The following is a 16,683-nucleotide window of genomic DNA, read 5'->3' as shown; positions in this document are numbered from 1 at the left end:
CATTTTTTTAACCCCCTACATTTAAAATTTTACTACTAACACCCCAACCATATAAATTAAAAAGATTACATATTACGATTTGAAGTGCGGTGTGACTAGACAACAGATAGAAGGGATTTTATTTTTTATTTTTAATTGAATTTGTATTAGATTCTCTTGTTTACAAGATTACCATAAACTTTATTTAAAATTATAAAAAATTGCATGAATATCTCTGGAAATCATACAAAAATTTTTATAGAAGTTAATAGAAATGTTTCTTTGAAATGTTGTGCAGTAAGCCCAAGTTTTAAGTATTACAGATACTGAATAAAGTAGTTCATAATAACTGTAGGTAGTACAGTAGAAGATCAGAAATTATGAACATCAAAAATTTAATTATCACAAGGAAATACCGTTTTAGTTGCAGATGTTGGTGGCATAAACAAGGTCAAACCACCATCAATGCAAACTCGATTCCGAAACATAGTTGCTGGACTTGGTGCAAGATATCTGCATTAGTTCATACTATAAGTTTAACTTCATTAAAACTCATAGGAAGCAAAACCATATATATATGACCTTTACCCTGGAATAAACGATGATGTAAAAACTACATTTATGAGATCTTCCTTGGAATCAAACTGATCCACCAGTAAACCCCTAGGCCTTCAGAGAATCTGGGTTACTGCAACTGTCATAATAGTTGCAATATAAGTCACTGCAGATAGAGCTTAATCATAATATCCGTCGCTAAAAGCAAGAGTAATTGCAAGTTTAGCTTCTCTATACAAGTGCAAACAATGCTAACAGAAAGTGGACACAAAATTATGGTACACAAGATTCTTTTAGCTGCAATACTTGGATATAACTCTCTCTCAATTAAGCAATTATTATGGGAGTTGTTGTTTTTACTGGACAGAATGGTTACAGAAATAATAATGATAAATTAAAATTATTCTCACCACGAGCCCTTCCATTGGACCTAGTATGAGCATCATCAGGGAGAAAATTGTTGAGAACATCTCGGAGAACAGCCTGTGGATAAAAGAAATGGAGAACTTTTTTTTAACTTACTCCCAAATTTTCGATTTAACAACATATTGATAAATACGGTTATCTCTTTTTTGCAAAAGAAATCAAAATAATGGGATATTAAGCCCACAAGAATCACCAAACTCTTTAAACCAAGAGCCTATTTGGTTTACAAGCAAAGTCATTTTGTTTGGAAAACACTGGATACATAAACTCTTAAGAAAATACTGTTATTTGGGAGTAATAATCTTCAAATTTATCCTGAAAAATTACATAAAATCTAAAACTGTGAAAAGAAAAAAAGTACTGTTCTGCTATTTTCAGTGAGACTGCATCCAAGTTTTATATACAACTCCAAATGTGCTACTTTTTCAAATCTTTTCTGGATAGCAAATCAAACAATCTTCCAAGTTTCTCCACTCTCAGTAATAGTATCTAAAATCTCTACTAACAAATGAATTAAAATATGAAATGGATTCATGTTACTCTATTAGTATATGGAAACACTCCACGTCTATTAGAAAAGGAAAGATTATTAAACTAAAGGAAATACAAAACAAACAAAACATAAAGATCATTTCACTAATCCAAAATCTCATGTCATCATTTTTAAACTTGTAAGGAGTGAAACTGGGCATTAGATATAAGTTTTGATTTCAATCCTGTCAGACATGCATGACACGCAGAATCACACGCATAATAAACAGAAAGAACAAAGCACTATTCACATAAACTTGAAAAAGTGGTTCATATCCTCATAATTCTCCAGAAAAAAAATCAGTACGAATGCATCAACTTTACCAACCCGGCAATAAAAGTGTTGGATAAGATTTTATTCCTTTATGACATTCACTCATATGTACCTAGTGATGGAGTATTAGAAGAAGAATAAGATATAGATTATAGAGATAAAAGATAAATAGAGAACTAGATAGGAACATAAACAGAGAACAATGAAAGAAAGGGAAGAAATTCAGAACTTAAGCAAATATTGAAGAAAATATACATTTTCAATTATTCATCAATGACTAACTACAAAAACAACATGAGTACTTGTCAAAAAGAATCCTAATCGTAATCAAATTGGAAATAAACATCAAAAACAACTCAAAAGAAAAAAAAAAAAACCTCCAAAAGTAGTCTAGAAGAATCAATCATTAAGATGATTAAAACAAAAACTAAAATAACCTTAGACCAATCCTATTCTTCCGACATCACCTTGCTAACTACCAATAATAAAAGCTGCCACTTAAATCAAAATCAGACTGCCATAAATGACAGTTTACAGCCTCTTTTATGAAAACTTTTTTGCTTAATTCATTAAATCCCCCAATGACTGAAATATAAACAGAAACCTTGTGAATATCATCTTCGCAAATCCAACAAGTTACTGATGAGTTCATATCCTAAATTCTGAATTAGGTTTCACAAACTAATCATAATTCAACACAGAATAGTAGATTACTTAACAAAAACTAACAATAATGCTGTGTAAATGCTGAATATGCTTCATTAAACACTGTAAAAATGAACATTTCATAATAATTAACTAATTTGTTGTGTAGTAAAGAAAAACTCGCAATAGATGGTTCTGCAGGCAATGAGTTAATATTATTTGTTAATGTACACAAGTATATATCATTGAAAATATACCAGTACTCCTCAAAAATAGATTACAACAAAATATTTTAAGCATACCCCAAGCCTGAATGCAGATCCTCTAGCCCTGCAATCTTCAGCTAGGATTTTTGTAGCATTTAGGGCTTCTTGCATACTAGCTCCTGAGGCTATAGTAGCACAAACTATGGCACCAGCTGAGGATCCAGCCAATGGTGTGGTTTCCTGTGAAGACAACAAAAATTTTAGTTACAAACAGAATTATCAGGGAGAAAGATAAAAAAGGGTGATTCCCACAGTAACAGATGAACTGTATACTAACAATGTTAAACTTGAATTCCATATGCAAAAACAAAATAAACAACAGGGAAGATATCCAGCAAGTCATCAAAAGACGTGTAACTATCATTTACATGACGCGGTTGACTTCATGCACAACCCAATTAAATTCCTTATAATTAAGCAGCCTTATGAATGAAGAAAGAAAAGTTTTCAACAGGCAATCACAGAAACAAATAAGAGCACATAACTTTTTAGCCTTAAGGTGAACTGTTGGAAATAACATAGAATAACATATATCCTAAAGTAATCCCAAGATCATAGTCATCATTGCAATCACATTTGTATATAAATGAACTACAATGAATTTACACAGCATAAATATCTCTTTTCCTTATCTCTGAAGCAATAAAGTTAATCTGGAAGAAAACCATGAAGTGAATTTCTCTTTTCCAAATTCTAGAGAGAGAGAGCGTATTTTTCCTTTGCGTTTTTGTGTGTGTTGTAGTGAGTAACCTTTTCTAAAAGAAAAAAACCTTCCTTTTATATGGGAACGGTTCGTGAGAAACTGCCTTTGGCAGTTTCCACTTCTCACACCCCTTCATCATGGGTGTATTTATCCAATATCTCCCACTCACAGATGATGAGACTTTCTCTCTCTGTGCTTCTTTAAGGTTCATACTTTAGTAAATATGCCGTGTGACCATGCATACTTCGAGAGCACGTTAGTCATATATCTGTTAGGAGTATAACACTTCTTGAATTGTGAAACTCAGGTTGTATGTTGTATGCAATACCCTAGATTACTTATCACATTTTTCTAACAATCTCATGTACAAAAAAAAATATCCGTTGTATTCATAATTATGTTCTATCTTTACATAAAAGTAAAACATAATTGGTCGACCAATGAATACACGTGATTATAGTGTGATAATTCAAAACGTAATCTTCCTCTTTTCTCAATTCTTGCAACTTTCATTTAACTTGCTTTTCTAGAAATATCCCAACAGATTGAATTTATCTTAATCCTTTGGTAACACTCGAAGATAGCAATCATTAAATGAAGTTTTCAAGAAATAGAATAGAGTAATAAGGGTATTCTATGAGATTTTATTCTTAGAAACTCAGGGTCTCACACAATGTTAAAGTTGAGATTTTGACTTTCATTACCCCTTTGGTCAATGTTTTGCACATGTGGTATGAATCACATGCTACAACATTTCCTCCTTTCCCATGGAGTGCATGTCTCTTTTCTTGTAAATGCTGTACAGATTTTAGTTCAGACATACCTAATGTCTAACTTGAGTTCACTTTACATACTTTTAATTCATCAGAACTCTATCTTACAATTAGACAGATAAAGTGATCATTTATCACTTATGGTCAAATTTCATTATGACATTATTTTAATTCTCGTTTTCTAGGTGACGTTAAACATTTTAAGCTTGCTCTTAATTATCACCTAGATAATAAGCTTAAATACATAATCACTATCTCCATTCCTACGAAATAATGGAGGCGATTGCCTATGTTGAGAAGGCTAATCTTTAGCTGTCCGACATGCTTTTCAAATACACATATTATAATATTTACATAACTAATATGTCTAATATATATATCTTCTCTTATGTTCCATAATAATCTAAATTGAGCTTGACAATATTGTTTTTTATTGATAAGACAAATGTGAACAATTTGGGAAATCTCAAAGTATAAGTACATTCAACACCACGTAAGTCTAGAGATCTAACATGTCTATTGAAAATATCTCTTGGTATAGCTTGTGAATGGATCCGCAACCATGTCATGCGTAGATATGTACTCATGTTCACCTCTTTTGTGCCACCAAGTCTCGCACAAAATTATATTTGATATCTAGTGTTTCGTTTACCATGATATTTGGGATCCTTAGTGTATGCTTTACTGCTTGACTATCACATTTTATTCTTACTGGTTCAATAGCAACATTAATTATTCCCAGATGATTCATGAACCGTCTTAACCAACGGCTTCTTGCACTGCACTGAAAATGCTAGAAACTCAGCCTCCATTGTAGATAGGCTATGCATGATTGTTTCTTACTGCTCCAAGATATGGCCCACCACTTTAGTAAGAAAACATATCCAGAAGTAGATTTCCTTTCATCTAAATCTCCTCCCCAATCAACTCGGTGTACCTCTCAAGTGTAAATCATTTCCTTGATAATATATGAGTATCAGCTGCCCTTTTAGATATCTTAAGATTCTCTCACTGTTTTCCAATGTGCTTGTCCTGGGTCGGACTGGTAACTCTACCAACCAACGGCATAACAGATGTCGGCTCTAGTGCACATCATGGCATACATGAGACTTCAACAGCACTTGTATAAGGAACATTCTTCATTTGTCCTTTTCTGTGGAGTCTTCGGACACGTTTTACTACATAAAGTCTCGCCTTTCGCGATAGGGTTGTCTATGGGTTTACATCTTGCATATGAAACGTCAAGAATTTTCTTAATGTATGGTTCTTGTAAAGAGATACATTTTCTTGAGCGATCTCTTGAAATCTTGACTCCAAGAATATTGCAGCTACACCCATATCTTTCATCTCAAATGAGATGATAACCATCCTTTGATTTCATTGACAAATCCCTTATCATTTCCAACTATAAGTATATCATCAACATATAATGAAATATAACAAATTTGTTATTGGATCTCTTTGTATATCACAATGATCTTCATTTATCATTTTGAAATCATACGACATTATCGCATTATGAAATCGAATATACCACTATCTTGAGGACTGCTTGAGGCCATAAATTGCATTTAAAAGTCTACACACTTTGTGTTCTTGACCTCTCTAATAAAACCTATTGGTTGATCCAATAGATTTCTTCTTGTAATCTCCATTGAGAAAAGCAGTCTTACATCCATTTGATCAATTCAAGATCCATGCTAGCACTATAGCTAGAATAGTCGGATTAAGGTAAACCGCACAACAGGTGAAAAGTTTCTTCATAATCTATCCTTCTTGTTGTTTATACCCCTTCGCGACTAAGCGAGCTTTGTATCTTTCAATACTGCCATCAGCTTTACGCTTGATTTTGAGAACCCACTTGTTCCCAATGGCTTTGCGTCCTTTCGGTAAATCAACCAATTCCCATACTTGGTTTGATTTCATAGACTCCAATTCTCTTCCATTGCTTTCATCCATTTTTCCTTAGAAGGCAATTGAGAGCCCATTTACATTCCTTGGCTCTTCGTCATCTTGTGGAGTAACTAGAAAATTTCCCCCTTAATCTAAAATCATCGATGTGGAACTTGTTTCCTGTTTGATCGACGTATGGAGATTGATTGGTGTTACTCCACTTGGACCAGCTATCATAGTTGGATCGTTAGTAGGGAATATGGAGGATCTGAAAATGATTCATCAACTTCCATATTGCTCCACTGGGATGAAGTATACCAACTGATTGTCGGCAACAGAATTGCCTTGGTCGTGTGTTTCTATAAAACAAGTCTTTACCTATTTCGCCCTTCTTAGGAAAATCGGTTTCTAAGAATGTGACATCTCGTGATTCAAACTCAATGATGTTACCACTTTCTTGTCTCCTATGAAGACGATCCCTTGAATGTTCTGAATATTTTATGCAGATACATTTCTTCCCCCTTAGACCTAATTTTCCATATTTATGGGAAGGATCATGAACATAGGCAGCACATCCCCATGGCTTTGAGACTCAAATCGGGTTTCTGATTTGTCCTAACTCTATGTTGTACTGTAAGATGTGATAGTACTCGATTGAGATATATGTGGCAGTCAATAAGGCATCACCCCAAAAGGTGATGGCAAGTTTGCTTGTGCCATTATAGACCTCACCATCTCAAGTAGGTTATGTTTCTTCGTTCTGCAACACCATTTTGTTGTGGAGTTTTGGGAATAGTTTTGACGTTCTATTCCCATTTCATCACAAAAATTTCTGAACTGATCAGATAAATATTCACGTCCTCGATCGGTTCATAGAACTTTTATCTTTTATCTAATTGATTCTCAACTAAGTTTTTAAATTTCTGAAAGCATTCTAAAGCTTCTGATTTTTGAGAATCAAGAAAATATAACATATCGAGTGAAATCATTTATAAATGTGATGAAAAAACAACCCCATGTCTAGCCCTCCCATTCATTGGACCACATATGCCAGAATGAATAGTGCAATGGAACTTCAGCTCTTATCGCTTTTCCAAATGGTTTTCTTGCTGTTTTTCCAACTAGGCAATGTTCACAAGTAGTCAAGTCTACTTTTGTTAAGGATCCTAACAAGCCTTCTCTTGCTAGTATATTCATTTGTTGTGTGGCCAATATGGCCAGCCTTGGATGCCATACATTCCACATCATCATTATTAGAAGATGTAATAAAGGAAAAAACAAACATTACTATTATTATAAGCAACATCAAGTACTATAAAACCATCGGAAAATAACCACACCATAGTAGGTGTGTCCAAAATAAATGGACACCAGTACTGGAAAAATTTAATTAAAACCAAGTTTAACAAGTTCAACACAGAATCAATTTCGACATATCGAGTGCATATAACACGTCATGTAGGTATAGGATTCGACCTCCACGCATGATCAATTTGCATGTGCCGATCCCTTTAACTTCCATTTTGAATTGTTACCTACATATATCCATTTTGTTTCCGTGGTATTCGTCGAAACTCCACGAAACACTCCTGTCTTTGCTATGTGGTCGTTGTGCTGCTGAATCTACAATCCACAAAGGATGAGACCGATTAGAAAACAGAACTGGAAACATTTATATAACTTACTTGTGCAAACAAGTAATTTACCTTCTTCGACTCGCTAAAAACGCGAGCAAAATGTCCCTTGTTACCACAATTATAGCATTTCACCTTTGCCATATTTCTCTTCCTGGAGGATGCTTTCCTTTTCCGTGTTTGAAGAACTTTCTCTTCTTCCCTTGAGCCTTTTCAGTTTGCCTTTTCTTTGGGTCCACATTGGAATTTACGTTTAAATCCCTTCCCACATGTGAACTGGAACCAGCCATATACATATCAGTATTTGCCTTACTCGTATTAATGCGATCTTCTCCACTTCCAAATGGCATATGCATCTTCTAAATTTCTGATGCCCTCATTGTGGGTAAGGTGTATTTTCATATGTTCCCAATTTTGAGGCAATGACCTTATGACAGCTTGAACCTGTTGTTCATTAGTTAGACTGACCTGCATCTCTCAACTCACTTATCATGTTGACAAATGCCGTAAATGTACTCTCATAGATTTTCTGACTTCTTTTTATATGTGTCAAACTTGATAGGAGTGACCGGAGTTTGTAATGGACATACCGCCAAACTTTGTAGCAAGTGCGGCCCACATGTCCTTTGCTAATTCGTAATCCCAGTACTTTTTCATGAGATCATTGTCCATGCTGCTCAACAAAGTAATGCGAGCAATGGAATTCTTCTTCTTCCATATGTCATAGCTGCCGGTCTTGTCTATGTTGAGCGGTGACTCCTTCTTCAAGCTCTTCCATGGTTGTAGTAAGAGCTTCAAGAACCTCTGGTTCTTCCAAAACATATTGATTTTCATGCTCCATACTCATAATTGTCGCTGTTAAATTTTTCTCCTTTGTTAAGTTCGGCGACAATGTTCTTAGATGCAGATGCCATTCTAAACAAATTACACGTTGGATAATGCATGTTATTCAATGCTCGGAACATACATATACATTTAATTAATATACCAATAATAATTGTATAGATTTGGAATCAAAAGTTAACAATGTCAACAATCATCATCCAAAGTTCTAATTTCCAATTATCACTGATATATTAATTGCAATTCTAAAATTATATTTAGACACAATTATATAAATATAAATCAACATAAATTCACATAAAATTTTAATAAATAATAAATAAAACTAATTCCATTATAAAATAGAATTCAACTTGTAATAAAATTAAAGCAAACAAATTCCAAAACAAAAAAAAAAAATTAAGTGTACAATCACATTCCTAAACGGGGAAGATCTGATAATCCTTATCCTAGGTCTTTATCTAACTTGTAATTAACCCTAGGCAGGAGAACCCCCAGTTTCTTGTGAGTCCTTTACGAGTGGAGACTCCTATAGATGCACTAGCTGTCTTTTTTGCACCCCAATCTATGTACTCCTTGATATAGTTGTTGACTAAACGTCTATAATTTTTATTGTCATCTTTAAAGTTATGAACTTTCAACTTGGTCCAAACCATATCAAGGAGACCAACGAGATTAGGGTAATCAAGAGTCTCTCTTAAAACTTGATATTTCGACTCATCTTCCTTTAATCCCCCTATCCAGACAATTTCCTGAATCTTTTCATTCACATGAATGAAATGATTTACGAGTTGCACCAACTCATCCCTGTGTCTCTTAAAATCAATGTGTGAGTTTGTAGAGTTCTAATCATGTTCATAACTCTTTCCCTTTGAGCGGTGTTCTAGCAACCTTGCACGTCTATAACGTAACATTTTCTGATACAAATACAAAAAAAAAAAAACTATTTATTTATCAAATAAAGGTTGACTATATTTGATAAATAATATACGTGTTTATGGTTCAATAACAAAATTAGACTCATAACAATATACCAAGTATGCATTTTTATTCTTTATAGCAAAAGAAAAAAAATTTAGAATACTTCACGCGCCCCCACGTGTCGACAGGAGCGGCCACACGCCCCACGCATCGACAGGAGCTTCCATGCGCCCTCACGCGTCGGCAGGAGCTTTCACGCGCCCCACGCGCTCACACAAATTCGGGTCGGGTCGACCCATCCCATATTAAACTGGGTCACTCCTGACCCGAGTTTGACCCGTTGACCTTGTTGACTTATGGGTCGGGTGTTGTTCGGGTTTGACTAACCCGTTTGGTCTTATGGGTCGGGTTTGACTAACCCGTTTGTTCATTTGGGTCGGGTCAACTTGACCCATTTTTATTTTGGTTATGGGTTTGGCCGAATAGGACTATATTGGGCTTGTGAATATAGTTAACACAAAAGCAAAATTAGCCCAGTGGTAAGGGAATTGGACTTCAACCATGGAGACTTGGGTTCAAGTTTCACCAACCACGTTTATTGAATTTTTTTTTTCAAAAAGAAGTAAAACAGAAAAAAAATGACATGTCGGTTTCTGTCGTCTTCAACCTCTGTCCGGGTCTGCAACTGGGTACCCGACCTGGAAATCAACCCATACGAAACCCGAAACTTCAAAAAGGCATATCTAAGTCATTTTAACTCCATTTTTTATGATTCAAAAACCATTTTCTTCATAATTTCATAAGGAATTTAATGGTCTAATTATCATTACCAAAAAGATAACTTTTTACGTACAAAATTTGAAAAAATCAGAACTGCATTTGATAAACCAATAACATGCTTCAACATAACAGTATGAATGTCAAACAATATGAACCACGGCTTTGATACCAATGTTGGAAATAATTTACATGACGGGGTTGACTTCATGCACAACCCAATTAAATTCCTTATAATTAAGCAGCCTTATGAATGAAGAAAGAAAAGTTTTCAACAGGCAATCACAGAAACAAATAAGAGCACATAACTTTTTAGCCTTAAGGTTAACTGTTGGAAATAACATAGAATAACATATATCCTAAAGTAATCCCAAGATCATAGTCACCATTGCAATCATATTTGTATATAAATGAACCACAATGAATTTACACAGCATAAATACCTCTTTTCCTTATCTCTGAAGCAATAAAGTTAATCTAGAAGAAAACCATGAAGTGAATTTCTCTTTTCCAAATTCTAGAGAGAGAGAGCGTATTTTTCCTTTGCGTTTTTGTGTGTGTTGTAGTGAGTAACCTTTTCTAAAAGAAAAAACCTTCCTTTTATATGGGAACGGTTCGTGAGAAACTGCCTTTGGTAGTTTCCACTTCTCACACCCCTTCATCATGGGTGTATTTATCCAATATGAACAATATACCAAACCCACAAATTCACCACGATCGATGGCACGTGGCCAAGCAAACTCCACATGCCTCTCATGTAGCTAAGTTGAAAGGAAACTTGTAAAGGCATTTACTATTAGAGGGAACAACATCATCCTCTAGGGTGTATGAGCATGTGAGCCTCTGACCACCATGCGACATATAGGGCAACCTGGCTGATGCACTTGTGATGGGGCCATCCCTTGGCCCCTGTATAAATAGGGGCAACGACCAAATAAAAGGGGGATCAATCTTTTTCGGCAAAAAGCTCCGGTCCCCAAAGGAGAATAATAAGAAAAATTCCTTACCCTGTAGCAAAAGGATCCATTCTTTGTAACCTAAACAATACATACGCTAGAATAATATATCAGTGGATGCAAACCTTGCCTACTCTCTAACTGAACCACTTTAAAAATCATTCATTTTTAATATCCTTTTCTGGGAGGCATACAGTCTCCTCTACTACTGCCATGCATGGATCGAGTCACCGTCATTGATTCCTCTTAATCATGCACCCATCTTGCTTGATTCCTAACGTGGTCAACCGACTATCTCTGGTTGACGCGAGTTCTTGTTTCATCATCTCAGTCAATACAGAATTTCGCATCAAAATTTTGGCACTAGAAGGAAGGCCCTCGCCCTTGAATATTCTTATCCAAACTTGTTCTAGTGTTGGCCATTGCCACTGCTGACGGTTTACCCATCCAATGGTGGTAAACAACCTTTAATCATGATGGCCACCAACTCTATGTCTCAACTTAAATCGGCCAGAGACTCCCTCAATTCGCGCATGCACCAAGACAAGCCTCCCACTGGCCCGATTGAGGAATTGCGGAGGTCCCCATGGACCAACGGTTCCCTACTCACGCACAGAAAATTGGGAGAAATCTCGAAGGGAAAACACACGATCGAATGATCACCTTCCTAAAAGAAAACCTCGACGTTTTCACTTGGGAACATGCAGACATGGCTGGAATAGATCCCAAGGTCATGAGTCATCGCCTCAACATTGACCTTAAAACTTGACTGATCTGTCAAAAGAGAAGGGTGATGGACATCGAATGATCCCAANCAGGATGCTTTCCTTTTCCGTGTTTGAAGAACTTTCTCTTCTTCCCTTGAGCCTTTTCAGTATTGCCTTTTCTTTGGGATCCACATTGGAATTTACGTTTAAATCCCTTCCCACCATGTGAACTGGAACCAGCCATATACATATCAGTATTTGCCTTACTCGTATTAATGCGATCTTCTTCCACTTCCAAATGGCATATGGCATCTTCTAAATTTCTGATGCCCTCATTGTGGGTAAGGTGTATTTTCATATGTTCCCAATTTTGAGGCAATGACCTTATGACAGCTTGAACCTGTTGTTCATTAGTTAAGACATGACCTGCATCTCTCAACTCACTTATCATGTTTGACAAATGCCGTAAATGTACTCTCATAGTATGTTCTGACTTCTTTTTATATGTGTCAAACTTGATAGTGAGTGACCGGAGTTTGGTAATGGACATACCGCCAAACTTTGTAGCAAGTGCGGCCCACATGTCCTTTGCTAATTCGTAATCCCAGTACTTTTTCATGAGATCATTGTCCATGCTGCTCAACAAAGTAATGCGAGCAATGGAATTCTTCTTCTTCCATATGTCATAAGCTGCACGGTCTTGTCTATGTTGAGCCGTGACTCCTTCTTCAAGCTCTTCCATGGTTGTAGTAAGAGCTTCAAGAACCTCTTGTTCTTCCAAAACATATTGGATTTTCATGCTCCATATCTCATAATTGTCGCTGTTAAATTTTTCTCCTTTGTTAAGTTCGGCGACAATGTTCTTAGATGCAGATGCCATTTCTAAACAAAATTACACGTTGGATAATGCATGTTATTCAATGCTCGGAANTCGAGAGGACAATGGAGGTATATATCAACAACATGCTGATAAAGTCAAAAAAGCGGAAGATAATGTATGGAACCTCGAGGAAATATTCCGTATCTTGAGGAGATATCAGATAAGGCTCAACCCTCCCAAGTGCACCTTCAGGGTTGGCTTAGGGAATTTCTTAGGATATAAGGTGAACCAGTGTGGGATCAAACCAAACCCTAAAAAGATCCAAGCGCTTATAAATGTGAAAAGCCCAAGGTTGCCCTTCTTAGGTTTGTCTCCTGAGCCATGGATATTTGTCTACCTTTCTTCAAAGTTCTCAAAAAAATAAAATGTTTGAATGGACGGAGGAGTGTGAATGCGTTTTCCAAGAACTAAAGGATCACCTTGGGCGACTCTTGCTACTATTTAAGCTAATCCCAGGTGAACCACTCTTACTGTATCTATATGTTTCAATACATGCAATTAGTGCAATACTAGTTTGCGAAGAGGGAAAAATCCAATGGCCCGTTTACTACATGAGTAAACGCCTCCTTGATGCGGATGCACGTTACCCCAAAATGGAAAAGCTAGCATTAACCCTTTTAACCGCGTCTCAGGAATTACGACCCTACTTCTAAGCTCACACGATCCTAGTTTTGACAATCTACTTGTTGCGTGAGATTTTCAGAAGCCGGAATCATAAGTAAGACTAATCGAGTGGGTCGTGGAATTAAACCAGTTCGATCTTAAGGACACACCTCAAACTACCATTAAAGGGCAAACATTGGTCGATTTCATCTCGGAGTTTTCCTATCAACCCGAAGAAAAGGCAATTCCACCAGAATCAACCAGCGAAAGCGAAACTCGGCCAATCAAACAAAAACTGAAAGATTTAACCACCTGGAGTCTGCATGTTGGTGGTTCGTCAAATGACAAAGGCTCGAGTGCGAGATTATTTCTTGTAAGCCCAGATAGGGATCAGACTCCAGTCACTATTAGATTTAGATTCGCCACCTCGAACAACAAGGCCGAGTATGAAGCTATGCTTGTCGGTATACGATTAGCCCGAGAAATAAGAGTGAAGTTGATAGACATCTTTAGCGATTCCCAGCTTATAGTACATCAAATCTTCGGCAAGTATCAAGTAAAAAGGGAAACAATGGTACCCTTTTTGTAGAAGGTAAAAGATGAGCTCAAAACCTTCAAAGATTACTTTGTCCAGCAAATCCCTAGAGAATAGAAGTCCATGGCCGTCGCCCTAGCTCGCTTGCCCTTGGCAATAAAAAAAGGAGTGGATTCCATCCCTATCAAATTCTTGCCATCTCCCAGCATCGATGCACCAAACCAAGTGGTAATGATGGTCAAGTAAGAAAACTCAGGGATAACCCCCATCATAGCTTACCTCAAAGACGAGACTCAACCCAAAGACAAATCAGAAGCTAGGACATTCTGCGCCAAATCGGCTCTCTACACTCTGATCAACGATAAATTATACAAACGACGATACAATACCTCCATGCTATGGTGTGTAAATAGCAATGATGCAAGTTATATTTTAAGGGAAATCCACGAAGGTATATGTGGAAAACACACCGAGGGTGATCCTTAGATTACAAATTCCTCAAACAAGGTACTATTGGCCAACTGTTTACGAAGCCGCCACGAACTCCATGCATAAATGTGAGAAGTGCCAGTGACTCGCTGTCATACCACAAGCCCCTCCGCAAGAGCTCGTCACTCTATCTAGCCCCTGGCCTTTTGCCATGTAAGGGATCAACCTAATTAGGCTCCTACCCTAGGGGAAAGGCAGAGTAAAATATGTTGTGGTAGCCATCGTCTACTTCACTAAATGGGCAGAAGCTGAGCTGTTGGAGACATGTTAGAGTAGATGCCCTAGAGCCAATAAATTATTGTAATATTGACTCTTTGTAAATCATGTTTATTTATCAATAAAAGGCATTTTCTTCTGTATCATGTAATTCATAATTGTATGCCTTGGTATATGTCTTTAGGATGGTAGAACTGTGACGAGGGTATCAAGTGTTTCAAATCTTGATAGTGAGAACCTCATGATCACATATGGTGGCCATTCTAGGAAGGTCCGTAGCCCTAGTATTATTCTGACCAAGGGCACAGATAATACGGTAAGACTATCATAGTGTTGAACGACCCTGTCAAAAGGCAGTGACTAATATCACTTGTCAAGGTTGTTTGATGACAACCTGGTGCAACACATGGGTGTTTGCTGTATCCAGAGTCTATGGAATAACCTAGTGTCTGTGGTATCAAGCTCACTGGACTGACCCATTAGAGGATTTCACATAGATGGTAATCCCAATGTCTATAGAATAAATCCTGTAACGGATAGTGGAACATGTGATCCTTAGACTTAAGATCACTAGAGCACCTTGTGCACCAATTGGTGTAGTTTGATACTAGCCAAATGTAGTTCTATTCAAGACTATTAGAACGGTAGAGGTTGGCTACATCGAAAAGTGTATCAAGACTATGTGGATTAATAAAGGATTCATCACAACCGGGTAGGGAAGAAGGTATCTTACTGCGCAATTTGGTAAATAGCAACAACACTAAATCTATAGCCACAGTAGGATTAAGTTGTCACTCAATCCAATTTATTATTCTGGTCATTGGTCTAGTAACCGAATACCAAGATTTCAAGGATATTTGAGGTTGACACTATTTATGTACCTTAGCCTTGATGAGTTAACATATGATGAAAAGATTCAATTGTATGGTAACCATATCATTGACAAGTAGCATTTTCAATGAATCTTCGTCTGTTGGCTAGCCATGAAGCCTTGCTAGGGACTAATCTTGGTTTGTGTGTAGTAAGATGATTAATTGGTGTTAATCGCAATACTACTCACTGCCAATATGATAGGGAGCCAACGTGTCACACACTTAGAGGGCAATTTGGGGAAAACAATATTTTGGGGTATTTTCGTCTTTCATAAGATAGGCATTTTGGTAATTTGCTGAGATTGTAGCCTGTGTCTGATTTTGGTATTGGAATTAATTTAGCAAAACTGTAATTTTTTTTATTATATATATGTATATATATATGATACTATTCTACATAGGAATAGAATTATTCCTATTCTAGGGTGGAATAGGGTTTTAATTATGCTATATGGGCATAATTACATTTAGGTTTTAAAAACCTAACTAGCCCTAACCGATTTTAGCAAAAGAGAGAAATAAAACTTTTCTCAATTCTTCTCCCAAAAGGTTGTTCCTTGAAGCAAATAATCAATCTAGCAAATTGATTATTTTGTGTTCATGTTCCTGCTCTCATGTGGATATTGTGAGCTCGGTTCTCCGCTTGAATCGAATAGCGAAATTGATTTAGAGACATTGAAAGAGCCTCCAATCGTAGGTATAATAAAATCCTTGTTCGGAATGAATTGCTATATTATATTCAACATGTAAACAATATAATCAGTACCCGAATCACGGGAATCAGGAATTAAATAATTTTTGTTATAATTTTCGTTGCGTATTCGTGTAATTCCTTAAAGTGGTATAAGAGCCTAGGGTACCTTGATTATATCGTTTAATTTCATATATGATAACATGTGATTTGTTGATCACATGTTTATGGTTGTTAAATTGATCGTTTAGTAATCTGTAATATTTATAGAATTGCATGATTAGGTTTTCAATCAATTTAATTGGATTAATTTTGATATTGAATGTGTTGCTAAATATGTGATGGTTCATGTTTTTATTTGATATAACACGTTGTTGCAAGTGTTCTAGTTCTGGTTATATGTCATTGCGCATGATCTATTTTGGTTTTGCATCGTTGCACGTAAACTGATGTGTTTGTGAATTAATTTTTGCAAATCTGCGATTCTCGCCGCAACACAACTTTGCTATGTTGT

At 36.3% G+C, this 16,683-nt stretch overlaps 1 pseudogene; it reads right to left on the bottom strand.

The window, feature by feature from the left end:
- Positions 1-374: 374 nt before the first annotated feature.
- LOC116107332 lies at positions 375-8,513 on the bottom strand (annotated as a pseudogene).
- Between the last annotated feature and the right edge of the window lie 8,170 nt (positions 8,514-16,683).

The sequence above is a fragment of the Pistacia vera genome, unplaced genomic scaffold (assembly GCF_008641045.1).
Source record: "Pistacia vera cultivar Batoury unplaced genomic scaffold, PisVer_v2 Contig531, whole genome shotgun sequence".
Classification (NCBI taxonomy): Eukaryota; Viridiplantae; Streptophyta; class Magnoliopsida; order Sapindales; family Anacardiaceae; genus Pistacia; species Pistacia vera.
Note: the sequence above shows the minus strand (reverse complement) of the source record. Positions and strands in the feature narration are given on the sequence as shown.